This window comes from Elephas maximus, chromosome 9, assembly GCF_024166365.1.
Source record: "Elephas maximus indicus isolate mEleMax1 chromosome 9, mEleMax1 primary haplotype, whole genome shotgun sequence".
NCBI lineage: Eukaryota > Metazoa > Chordata > Mammalia > Proboscidea > Elephantidae > Elephas > Elephas maximus.
The window spans coordinates 17487164-17508402 of record NC_064827.1 but is presented as its reverse complement, the minus strand read 5'-3'; positions in this window follow the sequence as shown (position 1 = coordinate 17508402).

Genomic DNA, 21239 nt, shown 5'->3' with positions numbered 1-21239 from the left:
GTTCAGTATCTCACCTGAAGATGTTCCAGAGACCGGGCTGTGCTTGGACACAGTTGTAAGTGACAGAGACATACTGTAATGGAAAGGGCTAGATCAGCCCTAGTCTGGCAGCTGTTTTCAAAGTTAAACCTGGAGTTTAAGCCACAAGTTCATGAAGTGTATTGCTGCAAACTGAAAAGAAAAATCCCCCCGTGCTTCTGAGCCCCTGAGATTAGAATGTGCAAACCATTGTGTTCAGCATTCCAGCCGCCATCCTGAACTATGTCAGAGAGTGGGGAGCCATAAAACGTGAGGTCAAAGGACTGAATTGTCAACGGCAGGTTCATTACTAACTCTGATGTGCTCCTTGGCGTTTACCCAAACAACCTGAGGCTATGACATTAACATGTGGCTCCTTATGTGAGTCCAAGCCTTGTAGCTTCCCCAGAAAGAAATGAGGGGAAGAGGGGAACTAAAATATTTTCATTGCTTCTACGCTTTCACTAAAAGCCCAGGAAGAGTTTTAGATATATATTAAGAATGTTTTCCAAAACAAAATGTGTGGGGTTCTTTTGGGTTCATTCACATATTTGTAATGATAAACGTCATCATCTTTTTCAGATCAGTCTACATGAGTACCCTTAAAAAAGATTTAAATGACTCGGAAAAAGTGAGCTATTCTCTAATCCCGTGGAGGGTTATTAAATTAAAAAAGAAAGAGAAAATAGTCTTTCTTCTTTTATAACAGAGCAAGCCAATGGTCTTTTCCAATTGAGAAGAGTAACTTCTAAACATATATCTAGACATATGTCTGTATCCAAGGTTTGGACTGCTTCTTGACAACACACGACGTAAATCCTGCTTACGGAATAATTGCCTGGGATGGTGCCGAGTTACCAGGTCGTTTAAATCGATGCCGTGTGTGATTGCACACTTAAAGTTATTTACACTGCTCTTATCCTAGCTACAATCTGTTCGCTCTCACTAATGCAGTGGAGTCTAATTTACTCCAGAATACCAAAGTCCTCCTGATTTCATATTTGCTTCCACAGCTGCTTCTGTGAGTGCAAGTCCTAGAAATAAAAGCAAATAAAGAAGCACAGAGAAGCTTTGGGGAAAGTGGGTTTTAGAGTAAGCATGAAGGAAATTTTCAAAGTTCTGTTTCTGACACTTTGTTCTAATTAATTAATTTTAACTGTTGGTTGGTTCCAGTTGTTCTTTTGAGAAATTTAGAGGAAATCTTCTTTCCTTCCTTCTTTCCTTCCTTTTTCCCTTTCTTTCTTCCTGATTATAGCCTGAGGTCCTTCCTTCCTTCCTTCCTTCCTTCCTTCCTTCCTTCCTTCCTTCCTTCCTTCCTTCCTTCCTTCCTTCCTTCCTTCCTTCCTTCCTTCCTTCCTTCCTTCCTTCCTTCCTTCCTTCCTTCCTTCCTTCCTTCCTTCCTTCCTTCCTTCCTTCCTTCCTTCCTTCCTTCCTTCCTTCCTTCCTTCCTTCCTTCCTTCCTTCCTTCCTTCCTTCCTTCCTTCCTTCCTGATTATAGCCTCAGAGGGAGAGGACAACCAACAGAAGCCTAATTGAAGAGTATACTCCCCACTGGCAGAGTAGGCTGCTGGAACTTGAAGCATGAAAGAAGAACCAAATGGAGCTTCTTGGGTTTGGGAAGCAGAAAAACACAGCATCCTGGGAGCTGCCTCCATCAGGAGTAGAGGAGCAGAAAACCACAGATGCACCTGTGATAGCATCAGAGAGATATTACTGCAAACCCGAAAAGGCAGAGAAGGGATGGAGCCATATATGCTGGGTGCACATGTATGATACCCTCTGGGGCCTTCCTAGATGCCTTCAGAGGAATTTGAGATAGCATTGGTGGGTGTTCAATCAGAAGGCTAAGAATTTATTACTTTACTGCATCTTCAGACTGCTGTGACTAGGGAGAAAATGAGTTCTCTGTTATCAAATTAACAATCACTTTGATTCTGGTTAAAACAGAAATATGGAGTGTGGAAACGCCTTAGTGGCCACCAGGCCGAACATGACTTGTTTGATGGTATATTGGTAAGTTGCTTTAAAAAGACTCAACAGGAACTAACAACAACAACAACTCATAAAACAATCCCTGGGTTGTGTAAATGATTAAAGCACTCGGCTGCTAACCAAAAGGTTGGAGGTTCGAGTTTACACAGTGGTGCCTTGGAAGAAAAGCCTGACAATCTACCTCTGAAAAATCAGCCACTGAAAGCCCTATGGATCACTCTAAGTTGTACTCTGACACACATGGAGTCTCCATGAGTCAGAGTCAACGTGATGGCAATGGTCTGGTATTCATAGCACAGTGAATACACATTCAAACTATTCTAGGGTATCAATGGTTACTTATTTGAGATCTTACACAACAACTTAAGTTCCCAACATGTTGTTTCTGAAAGATTAGTGTTCCTAAGACTCACCTGGGCTGCTGGTTAAGGTTACAGAATTCTATGTCAGTAGGTTCTGATTCAGATTTGGGCTGAAGATCAGGAATCCACATTTTAAACAAGGTCCCCAGGTGACTGATACAGGTGACCACGGACCACACTTGCAGAAACTCCGGTCTAAGAACTCTGCACTAAAGCACGGATGTGATCAATAAAAATGTGTAGCTCTTCCCTCCAAGAGGGCTTTGCATCTGAAATGTTGTTCCTCTGTTAGGAGGTAGGTTGATATTGAACACTCCTCTTGGGATCTACAAAGAGTCCGTAAGTCATGATTAAGCCACCCAAAAGCTATTGTATTGCTGTCATTTTTCTTCATAGATGTTCCTTAAACCTTAAGAAATTTTTTTTGAGGTGGGGGTGGTGAATAAGAAATATGGAAGACAACTTTCACATCATATTTCCTCACTCAACAGCAAGTGAAAGCATAAGAGGTTAAAAGTCCACCATCCTGAAACCAAGAAGCAAAGCACGGATTTGTGATTTTCTGAGGGCAGAGATTGCTATTCATCTTTGCATTCACAGCACCCACCCCTGACATTGCCTTACCTACTACCTTGCACATATTAGGAGCTCGCTAAATATCTGTCAAATATTAGGGGATTTGGGGCACACGTTCTGGCCTGAGCTTATACTAACCCTAAGACAGTGAGAGATGTACTCTAAATTCTTCACTCTAAGAGGGCAGAAAAATGCCTGTTTTGCTTACCGTTGTGTACAGAAAGCACTAAACAAATGTTTGTTGAATGACTGAATGATTGTATGAATACATGTTGTTAGCTGCTTTTGAGTTTGCCCTGATTTATGGAGACACCATGCACAACTGTACAAAACGCTGCCTGATTCCATGCCATTCCCACTGTTGTTTACAGATCAGACCATTGTGATCCATAGGGCTTTCACTGGCTGATTTTTGGAAGTAGATTGCCAGGCCTTTCTTCCTAGTACGTCTCAGTCTTGAAGCTCTGCTAAAATTCCTTCAGTATCGTTATCAATATGCAAGCTTCCACTGATAGATGGGTGGTGACTGTACGTGAGGGGCATTGGCTGGGAATCAAACTAATTCACCCACATGAAATGCAAGATTCTAATTCTAACCACCAATGTCTCTTGTCTAGATATATAGAGACCCCAAAACTTGTCCTCATTTCTCATAAGACATTAGGCTTCCAAACTAGCTTTTAGCACAGAATCTTTCCTTCAAAGAAAGCCTTACGCAAGATCCCTGTACATAAAACAGATAAAAGCAGTTAGAGGCTCAGGGGTTAGAGACCCCTCCTCTTTGCTTCTCCACCATCCTTTAGCTATAAATAGTTTCTGAACTCATTCCTCAGAACCTAGTTTAAAGCCATTGGTTTACAGAATTTTCACAAGGTTCTTGTGAACTGTTTTATACCTTCAACTTCTATACTTTAGTATCATGGGTTATTATAAACTAACTTTTGCTTGGCCCATCGTTCTAGTAATAAACAGGAAAGATTTTTTTTTTCTCCCATGTGACATACATATCAATCTTGTAGTCATAGAACGACTACCCTCCTCTTCCTTCTTTTACAAAATCTAAAATATTCTGTATACATAATTGGGAAAATAGTTATTCTAGACATTTCAACACATTTTACAGATAGCTTTGAATGTACCATTATGGATTGAATTGTGTCCCCCCAAAATATGTGTCGTAAATCCTAATGCCTATATCTGTGGTTATGATTCCACTTGGGAATGGGTTTTCTTTGTTATGTTAATGAGGCAGTATTAACGTAGGGTGTGTTTTAAGTCAATCTCTTTCGAAATATAAAAGCATACTAAGCAACGAAGCAGGCACAGATGGAGGAAGATAAATGTCAGGCCACATGAGATCTCCAAGGAACCAAGAAACAGAGCCCAAAAAGAGATAAGGACATTCTCTGAGAACAGAAAGTCTTTCCCTAGAACTGGCACCCTGAATTCTACTATAACAGTACTAGAGAACTAAGATACATCCCTTCTACTTATTCATAGTAGAGCATAGTAGTTATAATTCTTGTTTTCATCACATGCCCTCCCACCGTATTTCTTCTGATTCCTTAAGTGAGCTGATGGGCATAAAATCATAGTACCCCCTGACTCCTGCCCCATCGGCCACCACTAGGTCCCACCATCTTCATTGTCATCTCAAAGGGGGCACATGAACCAGGCTGGCCAATCAGAGTACCCATGTCCCTAACGACAGTGATTGGCTCTGGAGCGAACCTGTATATACCCTAGAGGAAGTTATTTTTAAGTGTATCTGTTGCCTTGTCTTCTCTCCTTTGTCCTATGTTACCCTTTATGTCACTGTATTTCCCAAACCTTAACGAATGTTCAAGTGCTACAGTTTATAAGGAAATCGTGCACCCAGCAGCCACCCTCAGAGCCCTCACCTTTCTCTATTTCAGCCACAAACGGCCACATGTCTCAGCTGTCTTCTGCACACACGGCAATGCCTACCCCAGGAGAACCAGTGCCCAGCACGCGCGGTGACAACGCATATCTGTGCACACATGTGCACCAGTCACTCTGCACTGTCTGCACTGTCTCTGACTTGACACCCTCCAACCAGCTGTATTTTCAGGCAGCTGCAGTCTACTTATTTCCAGAATGTTGAACACAGGAACCTGTAGGCAGAACAGAACCCTGTGAGCTACACAAAATGTGAAGCCGAAGTCAAAACAGCAAGACAGAGGACAAACGGACGGTGTCTCTGGGGCACCACCTTTCATGTGGGCAGACTCCAGGGAGACTTGAGACGCTCCAACATTTTGCCTAGAGAGCAAGGCAATATGGTGTCTTCCAAAATTTAGCACATATCTAATAGGAAAGAATGGTTTACAGCAAACGTTCTCTTGGCTCTTCTAAGCATCACAGTCCCAAGATGAAAGCAGTTGAGAAAGAGGGAAATAACACTGAATCCAGCCTTCAAAAAAATGGATCTTAGTAAAAGCTTAGTCAATAGCTTGCAGCATAATTTTGGCAAATTTCTCAATCTGAGTTTCACTTTTTCTTCTATAGAAAACGGTGGTTTCACTTCAAGATTCTCAATGTCACTTCCTGCGTGAACATATTTTGATTTTAAAAGCGTGGATATCTTGGAGGAAGGAGTCACAATTTAAGGAAAGTTAAAGAAAATAGATCTTGACAGGGAAAAGTTAAAAGAATTACAGAAATGATTAAAAGTGAGCAGATGGTCTTTATTTTAATAGAGACGTTGTTTAAAGTTGAAAATCAGCTGGTGTTAACCTTTGCTTTGGTCAGCATGAGAGGGCATGAGCTTTATTCGCTCATTAGGTTTGTATTAAAGGGGCTGGGAAACTCCCTGATCACACTGGATTCCAAATTGCAAAGGCAATGAGAAGATGTAAAATCTTCATTTAAAGCAATTTTCAAAGAGTATATGTAATTATCTTTTTAAGATGGTTCATTCCAAACAGAATAAATAGGAAGGTGACTTTTTGTTAAAGCTTTGATTGCATAAATTTCATGATTATTTGATGTAAACAAACAAACAAAAAAAAAACCCACTGCCATCAAGTTGATTCCGACTCATAGCGACCCTATAGGACAGAGTAGAACGGCCCCATAGAGTTTCCAAAGAGTGCCTGGTGGATTAGAACTGCCACCCTTTTGGTTAGCAGCCATAATTCTTAACCACTACACCGCCAGGGCTTTTATTTGATGTAAGAGATTAAAATTATATAATAGAAATTTTTGCAAATGGATAGTGTGATGGCTGTACAACATGACGCAAGTAATTAATGTCACTAAATTGGACATAAAAAATATGTTTTGTTATACATATTTTGAGGATAATAAAAAAACTCTATTATAGCCCTTATTTCCTTCTTTTCCCATTATCTGTCTTCTTGTCTGTCTACCCCACTGATGCTCACAGTGCATGAGGGCAGAAGACAGATGACCAAAAGACAATGACAAAACAATATGGAATGTCCTTGGCAATAGCGTGCTGGTAAATGTTTAACAACTGGTCCTGGGGGGACGGTTCCCTGGTTTGTTGTTGTTGTTCTAGATGCCAACGAGGCAGTTCTGACTCATAGCAACCCTGTGCACAACAGAACTAAACACTACCAGTCCTGGGCCATCCTCACAATTGTTGCTATGCTTGAGCCCACTGTTGCAGCCACTGTGTCAATCCTTCTCATTGAGGGTCTTCTTCTTTTTCACTGACCCTCTACTTTACCAAGCATGATGTCCTTCTCCAAGAACTGGTCCCTCCTGATAACTTGTTCAAAGTATGTAAGATGTAGTCTTGCCATCCTTGCTTCTAAGGAGCATTCTGGCTATACTTCTGAGACAGGTTTGTTCATTCTTTTGGCAGTCCATGGTATGTTTGATATTCTTTGCCAACACCATAATTCAAATGCATCAATTCTCCTTCGGTCTTATTCATTGCTCAGATTTGTAGCACTTGCCAATTTCCATGGTGTAAATATCACTGCCGAGGCTGATTTCAAACAACAAATATGGTATCAATTGTAGCAAGGTGACCTAGAAACTCACTGCTAACTCTGGTAATGCTGGATTAAACAATATCAAGCGGGTTTCTTTACTCCTGAGTCATTAATATAACGATGTTCATTTTCTCTTCTCAAGATAGCAAAATAGGACGCAGACACTTCTTTTTTCTTTCTTTTTTTTTTTTTTTTTTTAGGAGTGCCTCCTGAAATTAGTGTTCAGTGAATTCGCTTTGGGAAATAAATACTACATCAAACTATGTCGCTTCCAAAAAGAAAGGATTTGATCGATCTAGAACTAGTGCAATGACATGATCACAATCTGCAGGAATATGGTCCAGGCCAGGTGGCGGGTGACACATCAAACAGTGTCCTGCAATTCTGAGTACAAGTAAGGAGTCTCTATTGATTTTTCTCTGGTTGCTTGACAGTTTGAGCCCATGGGTGATGTAGGGCTACAAATCCCATCAAGTTCACAGGAACTTTTCGACAGACTGTGTCTGCCTCCTATGCTGCAGCGATATGGTTGAACCCTTCTTGGGTTTGTACATTGATTAAAACCTTGGATAACATGCCACTGCTATTTCAAACTTTCTGCCTGAACAAAGGGCCCTACTGAGAGAAGTAAAAAGCAAAACACCAATGGAATTTTCCTCCTCTCTGATGCGTGTTTATCTTTTCTTTGATACTTTTGCGAAAAAGTAGTTTTTATTATATTTTAATTTTTCTGGTTGAATATGTTAAATTTTTAAATTTTATGTCTATTTTTGTTGAAAACTATGGTTAAAATTTCAAACTGTGTAAAAGTGTACATAATAAAAAAGAGCTCCCTCCCAGCCCATTATACTTGTCTTCTTTCCAAAATCAGCAACTAAGACCAGTGTCTTGGAAATTCTTTCGGAAGTTTTCTATGTCTATATAAATACAAATACGCGAGTGGTTTAGGGATCTTTTTCAGTGGGAGAGAGATAGATACATTGAGGATTATCATTTCAGTGTTCTAATATTTTGAAGACTTCCAGACTGAAGAGCTTTTTCTTGTAACTTTACTTGAAACAGAATGTACTAGTAGATTCCATCTCATGTTAAATACCAAATTTGGCTAGATAGATTGGTCTTTTCAAGAAATACAACCCAACATGACTATAATGCCATTCTATGATCTGAGTGTTTCGTTCTGTTGTGCATTGGGTCGCCATGAGTCAGACCGACTCAACCGTACCTAACAACAACAACAAATGACCTGAGTATTAAACAACAGGAAAATACAACATTGGGTAATTGTTATCGTTGTACATCCAAACTCTAGACTTTTGTTGTCCAATATAGCCACTAGCCACATGTGGCTATTGAACACTTGAAATGTGGCTAAGCTGAAGTGAGGTGTGTTATAAATGTAAAATATACATCAGACTTTGAAGACAGTACAGAAAAAGATGGTAAAATAATCTCAATAATTTTTAATACTGACTATATTTTGAAACAATAATTTGGAGATACTGATTTAAATAAAATATAATATTAAAATTAGTTTTACCTTTTTTGCCCATTTCTATGGCTACTAAAACAGCAACAAAAAAATGGCTACTAGAGAACGGAAATTCCAGAACACTTAACTGTGCTCTTGAGGACCCTGTATATAGATCAAGAGGCAGTTGTTTGGACAGAACAAGGGGATACTGAGTGGTTTAAAGTCAGGAAAGGTGTGCGTCAGGGTTGTATTCTTTCACCATACCTATTTAATCTGTATGCTGAGCAAATAATCCGAGAAGCTGGACTATATGAAGAAGAATGGGGCATCAGGATTGGAGGAAGACTCATTAACAACCCACATTATGCAGATGACACAACCTTGCTTGCTGAAAGTGAAGAGGACTTGAAGCACTTACTAATGAAGATCAAAGATCACAGCCTTCGGTATAGATTACACCTCAACATAATGGAAAGCAAAAATCCTCAACTGGACCAATAAGCAACATCATGATAAACGGAGAAAACATTAAAGTTGTCAAAGATTTCATCCTACTTGGATCCACAATCTACACCCTTGAAAGCAGCAATCAAAAAATCAAAAGAAACATTGCATTGGGAAAATCTGCTACAAAGGACTTTTTTAAAGTGTTGAAAAGCAAAGATATCACCTTGAGGACTAAGGTGCACCTAACCCAAGCCATGGTATTTTCAATCACATCATATGCATGTGAAAGCTGGACAAGGAATAAGGAAAATCAAAGAAGAATTGGTGCCTTTGAATTGTGGTGTTGGCAAAGACTATTGAATATACCATGGACTGCCAAAAGAACGAACAAATCTGTCTTGGAAGAAGTACAACCAGAATGTTCCTTAGAAGCAAGGATGGCGAGAAAGACCCTCAATAAGGTGGGTAGACACAGTGGCTGCAACAATGGGCTCAAGCAGAACAATGATTGTAAGGATGGTGCAGGACCGGGCAGTGTTTTGTTCTGTTGAGCATAAATAAAGTCACTACGAGTCAGAACTGACTTGACGGCACCTAACAACAACATCGCTACTAGAAAATTTTAAACTATATATGGGGCTTGATTATTCCATTGGACCATGTTAGGACAGTGTAATAAAGACAAGATGTAAGTGAACACTGAAAGTACTGTCTATTGGATTTCTCTGGGTTCTGAAATCCCATTTGATTTTTTTTCTAGAATGGTTACTATCAAGCCTAGGATGACCCAACATTTATAAGTGGTTGATTTCAAAGATAAGAAGGCTCTTAGAATGAATTCCCCTTGCATTGCATCTGGGGATTGCCACCTAGGAGCACCATGGCGTAGTGAAAAAAGGATTAGATTTTGAGCCCTATGGTCTGAATTCAAGTGCTGACCATGTCATTGAACCTCAATTTTTTTCACCTGTGAACTAAGACTTATATTTTCTGGTCTGCTTTTATCCTAATGTTATTGTGAGCATCAAGTAAGATTAACAGATAAACATTTCATGAATTACTAAGCATGCTTTAATAGTCAATTGAATAGGTGTATTATAACAAATATCTTAGAGTATTATTGGAAGTTGAAATTCAAAAGCACCTTAAGACACCATGTAGTCTAATATACTTCTACAGTTCCTGCATATGCCTCTTGCCCATTTTACAGATGAAGAAACTGAGTTTGGGCCTAACCCAGATAGGTTAAACCAATAGTAATTAGTTAGTTGTTGGTGGAGTTAAGAATAGAACCCAGGTCTGATTTATTCATCTGTTCAGTGAACACCTAATGAGTTCTAGTCCATTAATTTGTTTATTCTGTATACACTTATCAGTGCCTATTAGAGGCCAGGACTGTGAAAGATAAGGATAATAATAGTAACATTCATTGATCACATGCTACACTCTGGACATGTTATATAAGTTCTCTCATTTAATCCAACAACCCTTGAAATGGGTGTGGGTCAGTGGTAGAATTCTCACCTTCCATGCGGGAAACCTGGGTTCAATTCCTGGCTGATGCACATCGTACACAGCCGCTGACCTGTCTGTCATTGGAGGCTTACATGCTGCTCTGATGCTGAACAGGTTTCAGCGGAGCTTCCAGACTAAGACAGACTAGGAAAAAAGGTCTAGCAACCTACTTCTGAAAATCAGTCAAGGAAAACCTATGGGTCACAACAATTTGATCCTGTTGTGCGTGGGATCACCACGAGTCATTTTACAAAGAGGGAGATGCAGGCTTTATGCTGTTAAGTAACCTGTTCAAGATCCCACAGCTGGTGAGTGACAGAGTGTGGATTGAACCCATGTTCTCTTCACCTCAAAAGCCCATGCTGTCCACCCTGTGCTCCACTGCAGGTTGAGTACCCTGTCCAGAGGGACTCAAAAACTGGTAGGGTAGGTAGCCAGGTAGACAATAAACAAAAGTGTAATGTAGCTTGTTCTGTAACAAAGATTTGTACAACGGCTCAGGGAAGCCTGGAAACTTTGCATTGTCCCTCTGCTTCTCCCTGTCTTTCTTGCCCAGTGAATGGCACCATCATCCACCCATTCCATTTAAACCCAAGTCATTCTTGATTACCTTCTCATCACACTCACATCACTCAAGTCAATTCTACCTCCAGCCTGCATCTCTCATTGTTCTGCTTCTCACCTGCTCCACCATCACTGCCATTGTTTTCCCTACCTCAGCCATTCCTTGGCTGGAGCACTAAAAGGCCGGCTAAGTGCTGGTGGATCTTCTTTTGTTCTCCTGACACAAGCTTTCCCTACCCAGCAACAGAGTGGTCGTTTTACATTGTAAACATGGTTATGCCATCCCCCTGATTCAAACATTTCTATGGTTTTGTGTTAACCATAGAAAAAATGCACATCTCTCCATGGCTGACCAGCCCCTGCCTTCCTCTCCGAATTCCTGTCTGTGTTCCCACTTCCCTGCTCTCTTTGCTTTAGTCACAATGGCTTCCTCTCAGTTCCCAGAACAAGCCCAGCCTTTTTTCTCTCCTGAGGGACTTTGTACATGTTTCCTTCCGTCTGGGGTGTTTTTACATGGATGGCTCTACCTTGTTGTTGTTAGCTACCATGGAATTGCGGAAACCCTGGTGGCATAATGGTTAAGTGCTACGGCTGCTAACCAAAAGGTCAGCAGTTCAAATCCACCAGGCGCTTCTTGGAAACTCTATGGGGCAGCTCTACTCTGTCCTGTAGGGTCACTATGAGTCAGAATTGACCCGATGGCAATGGGTTTGGTTTGGTTTGGTTTTGGTCATGGAATTGCCCCTGTCTCATGGTGGCACCATGAACAGCAAAACAAAATGCTGCCCAGCTTTGTGCCATCCTCATGATTTTTTGCAGATCAAACCATTGTGATCCACCGGGTTTTCATTGGCTGATTTTTGGAAGTAGATTGCCAGGCCTTTCTTCTTAGTCTTCCTTAGCCTGGAAGCTCTGCTAAAACCTGTTAATCATCATAGTATCAGGCAACACTCCACAGATGGACGGACGGTGGCTGCATGTGAGGTGCATTGCCCAGGAATCGAACCTGGGCCTCCCACATGGACGGTGAGAATTTTATCACTGAACCAAAACCCAAACCAAACCCAGTGCCATGGAGTCAATTCTGACTCATAGTGACCCCACTGAACCACTACCACTTAAATGTTAACTCAGCTGAGAGACCTCCCTTGGCCACTCTAAGAAGGTTCCTACTGTCTCTTACCCTCGTAACACTTCATCAGATTGAAAATATCTATTTCTTTAGTTATATGTTTACTGTAGCCACACTACGCTGCAAGCTTCATGAAGGCAGGGATCTTGGGAATCCAGCTGCCCTTTGATATCCTTCCCATTGAGCCCGACTCGTGGCAGATGCTCAGCAAATATTTGTAGAATGAATGAATGATAATTCATCCTTATTGGAAGCATAGTGAAGTCTTCCCCCAAAACACAACCGGTCACTTCCACCTCCCCACATTTTTGTTTGAGTGGCCACATTTCTTTTGCTTTCATGCTCCTGCTTAAGAAAAAGTATAGGTGGGTCATCATGCAGTTTATCAGAATTGGAAAGTCAGCGTGCACCGCTTGTAATGCTCTCGCTTTGAGCCATTGGCCTTCTGCACAGTCCTGCTGCCATGCATTATGGATGGGTCTCTTAAGTAAAAACTGCCAGAGAAATGGATCAACAAGAGCTGGGGCTTGCTGCTTCTACTCAGGCCCAGCTGTTCTAGCTCCATTCAATTCTTACTCCCTGGCCACCCAATTCAGCGAATCATTTTCTGAAGAGAATAGCTCAGTAATTGGTATTTCGTAAGACACACAATTCTCTCTCCCAGAAACAAACAGGACCTGAGTGTCTGGGTTGGAATTTTTACTTCCTTGTTGTTGCTTATTCCGAATCTAGGAGTTACATGCTAAATGTTCTAGCACAGGAGAAGCTAGGGTTGTTGACCGTTATTGTTTAAAAATGAATAATTGTTTAAATCAGTTACCTACTTCCTGGACTTTCCATCAGGATATGTGGAGAGAGGTGGGGGGCACAGAATAAACTGACATTTGCTGAGTATTTGGTGGTGACAGGAATTTTGCTAAGCACTTTGCACTCTGCTTCTTTCATCTTCAGAAAGAAACCCTAACAGGTAAATACCATTATTACTATTTTATCCCCACCTTAGGTTGACAGAACAGAGAGGGTCGTTTACTTGCTTACAGTCACTCAGTTGGTCAAAGACAGAGCTGGGATACAAAATCATATCCATCTTCCTCTCTGAGGAAGAGAAAGTGAAATTCAAGCTTATTTTGGATTTTGCTGTCAATTAACCAAGTGGAAGTTTTGGTCAAGGAAGAAGCTGAAATTATGGCCGTAAATGGTATTTCTGGGACATCTGAGTAGCAGCTGGGAAACATCCATGCAGCTTTTCAACCAGGAATGGACATAAATCAGGTAACTTCTAATATGGTAGCGAGTCTGGGAGAAATATGACGTATTTTGTCCTTATTTATTCAGGACTTCCTTTCCCTTTGGGTTTTTGAATAGTGCTGATTTGGCAAGACGCAGCGTATAACAGATGTTGGTCCCAGGAAGAGGAGAGGCATGGGGTGGGGGAGGGGACAGACAGCACAGAGCAAGAGTGACGGGTTAGTGCATGGTGTTCAGACTATTCAAAAAGATGGCCCATGGATTCACCACTCATGACACACGCATCTTGGCTCCAGTGATACCCACAAAGCTGTCCAGCAGGGCCAACCCCCAACAGAATGCATAGCGCCTATGGCTAACCAGACGCTGGGCTTCTGAGAGCATGAAAGTGAGGTGGGAGTGAGGTTTCCCCAGGAGGAAATGAAGCCAGCATCAGCTCCTGCAGATGATGGGTATTCCAACAGTAATGGATGCTAAAGTCCAACAGCGTTAGGTTCCAGTACTTACTCGTGAACTAGGTGTGGGATCCTACTCTAGCTATGCAATTTCTCTTACCTATAAAATTTCCTCACCAATAAAATGATGGGTGTTTCCTATCATCATGAAGATCCAGTGAGATACTGAAGGGGAAGTGCCTGGCACAGAATATGCAATGAATCACTGTCCATTCCCGTCCTCCTTCCTATTTGGGGAAAATTCATCATTTTCATCTTTCACACTTCCCATTTGATCTCTCTGAGGTTCATCTCCCCGCCTTATAAACACTTCACCCCTTTTCACTATCTGTTTGGAGGCTCTGGATTGCAAGGATATTTTTATCAAGTACCACAGTTGGATTCCAAATAATGTAAGAAGCAGAGCATGCAGTCTACGGTGTTGGCAGCTCCTTGCCTGCATTCCCTGTGTCTCTTCCCTAAGGGAAGATCCTTTCCTGGATGAGGATTTTGACCTCCCATAAAAGCCTCTGATTCTGAGTGTTCTTAGATCACCCTTGGTCTCGGCTCCATCCTCTAAATCTCATCCAGTTCCAGAGTCCTAAGCTCCATCCTGCCCTCCCAGGAAAACACCTCTGGGCTGAAGCTGTGGCTGTGTGGCAGGAAGGCTCTTGCTTATCAAAATGAGCCCTTCCCCCTACAGAACCAGGGGCAAAAGGCTCATCTACTGCTCTATACTCTGCTCCCTGGACCAGAGATGAGACACAACTTACTTCCATCATTCATTGCTTACCCTTCCCTTCATCACACATTGATTAAAGACCTACTCTGTGCCTGGTACAACACAGGCACTGGGGATATAACCAGACCTACGGGAGGATGCTTACAGAGGGAGACACTTCAGCCCCACCCCTCTAAGGCTCCCTTCCCACCCTGGCCCACCATTCATAAGTTCCCCACTGCAACATTTGTTTCAGGTCTACCAGCTCAGTTCTTCCCAACCATTGTTTTCCTTCTCACCATGTTACACTTACCTGTCCTTTGACCCATTCTATTGGTCCTGGTGGCACAGTGGTTAAGAGCTTAGATGCTAACCAAAAGGTAGGGAGTTCGAATCTACCAGTCACTCCTTGGAAGCCCTATGGGACAGTTCTACTCTGTCCTACGGGGTCACTAGGAGTCAGAATCAACTCAGCCGCAATGGGTTTGGTTTCAGTTTTATTGGTTCTTTGTTGGTGCATTCACAAGAATTCTGTCAAGTGTGGCTATTGATGGCTTATTGGAGTATTTTCCAAGGTGGCTTTCTGTTCAGATAAGGGAACATTAGCGCATTCAAATAAATAAAACTTAAATAAATAGTGAGTTGGACAAAGTTAAACATTATTCTACAGTTCTGGTTTAGCACCTTCAAGAATAATACATATTGTGATCTCTACAACTTCCCTTGAACTGTTTCTCAAACTTATTTGATCGGGTCACTTTTGGTTCACTTGTTACAACTTACCAATCAACATCTCCCCAAACAATTTTTCTGTAAACTCAGTTTCAAAAGGGATACCATAACAAAAGAGAGAACCATGTCTGTCTTTGCAATTCCAGAGTTTTTGAGAGTCTGAGACAGATTTTATTCCCCAGGAGTCTGCAGGGGTGGCCTCAACAACATACCCTTGTTTTAGCTTTCCCTCCTTTCCAGGCCCACTTTCTGCACCACCTCACTCCTGATTTCCACAGTCACCTGCTAAGTCTTGTCTCAGGCTCTGATTTGAGGCAAACCCAAACTAAGGCAACTTTGCAACATAACTGATAGAGACTGTAACCCAAAGCTGCCATGACATTAAACACACTCCTGTGATCGGACAAATTTAGGGTAAATTTCTTTACTGTAGTATGGTATAGAAAAATTATTTAAATACATCAGCTCCCCCTTAAAAAAAATGGGAATAATAATAATTCCTGACTCCCAGGAGTTTTGGAGGATTTAAGGAGATAGTGCGTGTAATCTACAATGTCTGCAACATAAAAAGCAACTGAAAATGCTACCAATTACTATTTGGTGGCACAATTGGCTAACTGCTCAACTACTAACCCAAAGATGGGTGATTCGAACTCACCCAAACACACCTTGGAAGAAAGACCTGGCTATCGACTTCTGAAAGATCACAGCCTTGTAAATCCTATGAAAGCCCTATTGGAGCAGTTCTACTCTGCACACATGGGGTTTCCATGAGTCAGAATCTACTTGACGGCAACTTTTTTTTTTTTTTTTTAAATAACCATCATTTTTATTATTCAATTAAGAATAATAGGACATATAAGTCTCTATTAGCCTTGTTGAAATATTCTTTGGCCTTTTGGGCAGCCTTCAGCACATATTGTCTCTTTCACTAAAGTCTGCTATAGATAAAAGAGGTTAAAACATCAAAAGTGAGCTACGTCATGTTAACTTGGTTCAATTTCACTGTCCTTCATTCTTTTGCCCAACCTTTTATTTGCATTTATTTCTACAGAGAAAGAGGGAGTAAGAGGATGGAGAAAACTTCGTGAGTACTGAACATCAAAAGGTTTGGATGAAAAAAGATTAAGTGCTGAGAAAGGATTTAGAGAAGAATCAGGTTCTGAATGGGTAAAAGATCAAGAAAAGAGGGTTCATCTCAGCTTGCCGGATAGTGGTGAAAGAAGGCACAAAAGTAAGGCGAGATAAGAAGATTAAGGGATAGCCAAAGTTGGGTAAAGGGAAGGAAATTAAATCAGAAATACAGGAAATCAGAGAAGATTTCTAGGTAACTCAGAATGTCAAAGAGGCCTGAAATTGAGCCCATGGAAGCCTGTATTTATTTTAGAGAAAAGTAAGAAGCAGTCATTATAGTATACATTGGATATATATATATATATGTGTGTGTGTGTGTGTGCATGTATGTAGGAAACCCTGGTGGCATAGTGGTTAAGAGCTCAGCTGCTAACCAAAAGATCGGCAATTCAATTCACCAGGCGTTCCTTGGAAACTCTGTGTGGCAGTTCTATTCTGTCCTATGGGGTCGCTACAAATTGGAATCGATTCAATGGCAACGGGTTTGTTTTTTGGCTCCTTGGAAACCCAGTGGGGCAGTTCTACTCTGTCCTGTAGGGTTGCTGCGCCATGAGTCAGAATTGACTCAATGGCAATGGGTTTTGTTTTTTTAATATACATTTGCTATGAGTCTGAATCAACTTGCCGGTAACGGTTTGGTATTTTATACCATGTATACATATTTTTTTTTAATACATATATGGTATAAAACACTAAAAAAAAAAAGAACAAAAAATGCAAACCTGTATCATATCTGTATCTATCTATCTATCTATCTATCTATCTATCTATCTATCTATCTATCTATCTATCTATCTATCTATCTATCTATCTATCTATCATCTATCTATCTAATCTATCATCTATCTAATCCATCTATCATCTGTCTATATATTTTTACAATAGTAGATGTGAAAGGGATTTTAAAGATTACCTAGCCCAACCATCCCATTTTACAAGCAAAGACACTGAGGCCCAGGTAAAAAGTACCTTGCTTTCCCAAGGCCACACTGCTGGTAAGTGACCAACCTGGACTCAAACCAGGATGTCCTCCTTGTAGCTCAGTGATTAGTTCTACTCTATTATTTCTGATAAAAAGACTTTAATGGAGGAAAGTGATTTGGTCTCATTGTCAAATGAGGCATATGATTGGCAGATTAGATAATCTGAGGATTTCAAAGGGTAGCAATTAATAAATCTAATTTTAAGAAAGTTTTACTTACAATTGTTTATAATCACATAAAAATTAGTATCTAATTATCTAATCACAGTTAAATAATTATATTGCAGCTATAAAACACAATATTATGAGTCCCTTAAAAATAAATGTCCTAAAGGATTTTGATGATGTCAACAACTTGATATGATGCTGACATTAAAAAAAAAAAAAAATTTTTCAAGTGACAAAAATTTAGCAGCAGCGTGATCCAGGGTGTCACTTCTATGGCTAAGGTGTGTCTGACCCCAAGCCATAGTCTTCAATTGTCTCATATGCATATGAAAGCTGGACAGTGAAAAAGAAAGACAGAACAACTGATGTGTTCAAACTGTGGTGTTGATGAAGAATATTTAATATACCATAGACAGCCAAAGGAAGAAACAAATCAGTCTTAGAAGAATACCACCAGGATGTTCCTTAGAAGTGAGAATGGAGAGGCTTTGCTTACTTTGGACATGTCATCAGGAAAGACCAATCACTAGAAAAAGACATCATGTTTGATAAAGTAGAGGACCAACAGTACAAGACCTAACCAAGGTTGTTTATGGATTTTAAGGGTCACCGAGTAACAATATTAATAATAATAGCTAATGTTTGTTGGGCACCTGCTTTGCAACCCACCAAACCTATGAAGTGATATCATTATTATTCCCATTTTACCTGAGACACAGAAAGGTTTGGTAACCTGCCCAACGACCCATAGCTTATAAGACATAGAGATGTAACATTTTTGAGAATCTGCTATATCTACTATCTATGTCAGGCACCATGAATATATTATTTCATACAACACCAATTCTCTCAAAAAAGTTTTCTGATCACATCTTTCTGTTAGGGGAAAAACAAAGTACTTTCCAGCTTAAGTGACTTGCCCAAGATCCCACAGTCAGTAAATAACCTAGATCTTTCTGACTATGAAGCTGGAGCTATTTCCACTATGCGGCAGTTTCCAGCTTGCATTCTATACTACCTGAATTTAAAGAGTAACTGTTAACTGTTGGTTTAGTTGCCATTAAGGCAACTCCAACTGAAGGCAACCTCATGTACAACAAAATGAAATGTTGGCTGGTCTTGTGCCGTCTTCATGATATCGGTATACTTGAGTCCATCCTTGCTGCCAATGTGTATTTTGAGTGCCTTCCAATCTAGGGGGTCTCATCTTTCTGCACTATATAGGACTTTTTTTTTTTAATTCTGTTGTAATCCATAGGGCTTTCACTGGTTAATTTTTGGAAGTAGATCTCCAAGCTTTTCTCCCTAGTCTATCTTAGTCTGGAAGCTCTGCTGAAACCTGTCCACCACGGATGACCCTGCTGGTATTTGAAATACCTGTGGCATAGCTTTCAGCATCACAGTGACATGCAAGCCCCCACGTACAACAAACTGACAGACAGGTGGAGGAAAGACTACCTAGTTTATGTGAAATGTGTCTATGCTGGAAACATTCTTTCCCTGAGCTGCCCAGTTTTAAGTAGCCCTGGCTTATCCTCCACAGGTCAGGGTGTGAGACTCTTTTTTGTGCCCATTATGTTTCTACAGATGCCATGTTGTATTTCAAGTCTGTTATCAGTAGCTCCAAACATCTGGGTGCCCTTGAAACACACGATCCCCTCAAGCACAACTACTACCACCACCAGTGGCCATTCAGTCAGTTCTGATTCACGGTGTGTCATTGTATAACATTGCTCCATAGGGTTTTCAGTGGCTGATTGTTCAGAAGTGTATCACCAGACCTTTCTTCCAAGGCACCTCTGGGTGGACTTGAACCTCCAACCTTTCGGTTAGCAGCTGAGCACATTAACCCTTTTCACCACCCAGGGACTCCACATGTCTTATACAACATGAAAAATACTGCCTTATACTCTGAGAGTGCTTCCTGGCTCAGAAAGCACTTCTACTGATTTTTGTTTTTTCCAATTTATTCTAATAATAACTTGTTGAGTTTAGTAGACTCACCTTTGGATCTCTTGGTAGGCATTGACTCTGTGTTACTGAAACCAGAATGAGGTCACAAGATGTTTCCCCATACTTCTAATGTCACCTAATTTTAGAGAAAAATAATCCAAGTCATTTATTGAAAGCATACTATGTGTGAGATGTGCCAATAAAATTGTTTCATTAAATTGTTATAACAATACTGGAGATATGACTTGCCTTCCCTATTTTACAACTGTGAAAACTGGGACTGTGAAAGGTTGAAGTCTTGGAGGAATTCACACAGCCAGAGAGTAGAGGAATCAGGATCCAAACTTGGGTCTGTCTGACATGGAAGTCTGCATTCTTTCTGCCAAATTATGAGCCTCCCCAGAAAACATGGGCTTTGTTCTGAGAAACCCAAGTATTTTTATTTTAATCAAGAAACATTAGCTCCACCGATATAATCACTGAGTCGTAAGTTCTTTGAATTGGCTCCTCAGAAACCCCTGTGACTTTTTCTTAAAGTATCATTATTTTAAGTATCTTAGTAGTTTAATTACATCCAATTAAGTGTTCTTTCATATTATCTGCACGTATCAGTAGGAAATGTTTGGAAATCATGAACACACCATTAATCCGATCCGCACACTTTTTGAATACATTTATATGTAGATAATAACTATACTAGGTCCTTGCTTCAGTCATGCTAGTAATTTAAAAATGAACCTGAGTTTTATTTTCTCATCCTGGAAAATACATTTCATGGACGTTTTCATCATGCACCTGCAGTAACTAAGCAAATTTGCTTTTGGTGCTCATCCAAAGGTCACTGTTATCTGGATTTAGCAAAACATATGATAAAACCGGCGGTATTTTGAGCTTGAACAGTCCTTTCTCTGCCTTCAGGGGTCCAGCGCAATTCACCTGAATTCAGTAATTCATTCTTTCACTCCCTCAACAAACATTTCATTAATTCTACAGTACTAATTTGGTCTCTTCCATGCACCCAGCACTATAAGGATCATTGGGAATATACGGTGGAATTCCCTCTTCTTGGGGAATTAAAAATTAATGGGGGAAGAAGGGATGGGGATCAGTCACAAAAGCATACCAGTGAATGCAGAGTTACAAAGTGAATGTTTGGAAGGAATAGAATATGATCCTGTGGTGCTTGTAGCAAAGGAACCTAATCTGGTCCCAGAATGGAGGGAGGTGGAATCCCTGTGTGGTGCAAATGGTTAACACGCTTGGCTGCTAACCAAAAGGCTGTAGGTTCAATTCCACCCAGAGATGCTTCAGAAGAAAGGCCTGGCAATATACCAATCTACTTCCAAAAAATCAGCCACTGAAAACCCTAAAGAGCACAGTTCTACTCTGACACACGTGGGGTCTCCAGGAGTCAGAGTTGACTTCATGGAAACTTTTTTTTTTTTTTGGCTGTTGTTTTAACGGAAGGAGGTAAGAGGCAATGAGGTTGTATGGTATGGGTTGCGGTGAGGTGGAGTCAGAGAAGGCTTTCTTTTTTTTTTAATTTTATTGTGCTTTAGGTAAAAGTTTACAGAGCAAATTAGTTTCTTATTCAAAAATTTATACACAATGGTTTTTTTGTGTGACATTAGTTGCAATTCCTACCACGTGTCAACACTCTCCCCTTTGCCACCCCAGGCTTCCCATATCCATTGGTCCAGTTTTCCTGTCCCTTTCCACCTTCTTGTCTTGCTTTTGGGCAGGGGTTGGTCTTGTATACTTGACTGAACTAAGAAGTACATTCCTCACGAGTATTATTATT